Source organism: Pseudorasbora parva, chromosome 14, assembly GCF_024679245.1.
Source record: "Pseudorasbora parva isolate DD20220531a chromosome 14, ASM2467924v1, whole genome shotgun sequence".
NCBI lineage: Eukaryota > Metazoa > Chordata > Actinopteri > Cypriniformes > Gobionidae > Pseudorasbora > Pseudorasbora parva.
The window spans coordinates 30,071,975-30,075,169 of record NC_090185.1 but is presented as its reverse complement, the minus strand read 5'-3'; positions in this window follow the sequence as shown (position 1 = coordinate 30,075,169).

The window sequence follows — 3,195 nt, the reverse complement described above, 5'->3', positions numbered from 1 at the left end:
GATGAGCCTGATGTATAATAATGGTATTGAAATTATATACAGAACGTACATCTCTAAATTCCTCATTACATTTTCCACCATAGCATATCTTTGCCGATCTGAAATCAAACCAGGGAAGAAATATTTTGTGGAGAATATCAAGAATTATCCAAAAAAAAAAATTTTCGTGGCCCCACTTTATATTAGGTGGCCTTAATTACTATGGACAATTAATTAATTACGTGTCAAAGTAACATGGATGCCGGGACCCAAGGTTTCCCAGAGGAACATTGACCAAAGCGTCACACTGCCTCCGCCAGCTTGCTTTCTTCCTATAGCACATCCTGGTGCCATGTGTTCCCCAGGTAAAGCGACGCACATGCACCCGGCCAAAAACGTGATTAATCAGACCTGGCCAACTTCTTCCATTGCTCCGTGGTCCAGTTCTGATGCCCACATTCCCACTGTTGACGCTTTTTTGTGGTGGACAGGGGTCAGCATGGGCACCATGACTGGTCAGCTTTCTATCAGAACCGGCATTAACTTAAGCAATTTGAGCTACATAGCTTGTCTGTTTGATAGGACTACACATGCATCAATGAGCTTTGGCCGCCCATGACCCTGTCGTCGGTTCTCCACTGTTCCTTCCTTGGAGCACTTTTGATAGATACTGACCACTGCAGACCGGGAACACCCCACAAGAGCTGACCTGTCTAGCCATCACAATTTGGCCCCTGTCAAATTCGCTCAAATCCTTACGCTTGCCCATTTTTTTCCTTCCTTCTTCTTCTTTGAAACGCCCACAAATTGCTAGAAAATGTTTCCATTTACTACTAAATACTTTAATTCGTCCCTGTCACGCATCCAATTAATACAAGTCTAAATCTATAATTATTTTCTTTGGAAGTAAAACGCACATGAAAAACCAATCAGCATGGGCCATCAAACCTTTTTCCAACCCAATGCCTTTAGGAGCAGCAGGGGCTGATAATGCCTGTACAGTGAAAGCGAACTTTAATTTTCTTTCAAAAAAGTTTTCCATTAATGAAAAACATTTTAAATATATGCCAGGTACTGGATAAATAAAGTTTATGATGTTTATTATTATTTTAGTAGGCAGTGAGGGGTCCAGCTGAGCTATGGCCAACTCACACAAACATTAGAGAAAGCAGTACGAAGCTTTGTTTCAGTTTCATCGTGTTCTGCCTCTGGAAAAATGACCGCTTTTATGTTCTTTTTTTGTCTTTAATGTACGAAATAACTGTATTATGGGGCTTCCAGTACTGCTTGATCTCTCAGGAACACAATACTTGTTTGTAGTGATGGCACTATTGGTTCCAGCTGTCGCTATCAGGGATATATATATTTATATTTAGAGATGTTCAGTCCCCAAAATCACGCCAAATAAGATAATTTGGAAATCTTCTGTTGAAAAAATCTGCTTAGGGGTATTAATGGAAAAAGAGTTTTAAAAACTGATATTTGACTATTATTTACAGCATTTTCAAGGGTTTAAAAAAGGAGAATTTTAAAACAACTCCTTTCCTTGTCATTTTTTTTCATGTTTTTTTTAAAAGTCGATGAATTTGCGACAGATGAATGTAAAATTTTTAAGTTACATTAGTGATTAATTTAAGCCACAACTTCATTCTGTAAATACGTGTAATGAACTACGCAAAAAAAGCATTTAGACCATCTTGAGCACCTTTAATAATTACCCAAACGTAGTTCATCCCTTATGCATGTTATCACGTCTGTCAAAAACTTATGGCTATGGCTGTCAGTTGGATTATTAGAACTAAAAACATCGACATGAACACACTCATGGGTATCCATCACTTCGCTGAATACTTGCAGACTAAGAAATAAATCATTATTACCTTGCGATCCATCCGTTTTCAGACCCACGTCACTTGAATATCACAACATCAATGTCTGTCAAAAAAACAACGTGCATAATACATGGTAGTATTTGAGAAAAACAGAGGTCGAGGGAGTTCATGCATTTCTTGGAAAACTCACTGCTGGATGTTTTGCCTATGTCTTGACTATGAGGGAGAAAATTAGCCTGACAAGCCAGACCCACATCAAGATGTTTGGTCTGGAAACTCACCATTGACAGGGCTCAATCCGAGGGGCGGGATAAACGGTTGTCTTTCAAACTCCCTCTGCACGCGATAGGATAGCGCTACAACCAACCAGAGCAACGAAGGTGAAACAGAGCTTGTTGATAGATTAAACATTCGCCGTATCCGGTCGGCAAAACTTTGAACACATCTTCCCTTCTTAAGAATTACTTAAGTGCCGTTCTTTTCCTTTTCTCAGAGAAAAGCTGAACTCCAAGTCTTCCAGAGTCGCGGTCAGAGCTGATTCGAAAGACCGCCGTTCGCCAGTTTCTGTGTTTACTAGAAGCACACAAGCGCAACTCGGCCGTCGTCATTATGGCCCCGCCCACTGACTCTATACACGATGTGATTGGCCCGGGAAGAGTTAGGGGAATACAGCTCAGAAGGGTATTGAGAGTTGCTAGACGAAACTCGCGGGCAGATTAGATTTGCTGCCGCTAGGGTGCGTCTAGATTTCTAGGCTAGGAGAAAATGCCATCCTGAGCTGCTGTAACATGCTGTCTGTCAAAGATGATAACATGCATAAAACATAACACACGCAAGGATTCAATTTTCTACACTCGCTGAAATTGAATCCGAATGATCAGAAACTGAGTGAAACATTCACATGCTAAAGAGAATAAACAGCAATTCAATTGAAAAACGTTGCCTGGTTAGTGAACGCGTTTTGGTATTGACAGGCATCATTCAGCGCGTGTTGGGTTTGACAGACATTTTCCTTTTTCTGACATTCCGGATTTTGGACATTTTCAATAATTTTCTATTCTTGACCTATGTTCCTCATAATTTTGAAACTAGATGAACAGTTAAATGTGATCTTGAGATGAGCATTATCAAAGTTTGATAAATTATGCTGCTGCTGCATAAATAGACACATGAATCCCGTAGCAGATCTAGGTAGGTGGAGCTAGGGGAGGTGGAGAGGTTCAGAGGAATTGAACCACACTATTTAGATGGTGAGCAAATCTCATTGGCTTTCTATGCTGAAATGTGATTTGCTTGCAGATTTCATGTAAAGGACATTCGTTTTAATACTTTACAATGAGGTATTTAAAACTCAATTTAAAATATTCAAATATTTTATTCAAGT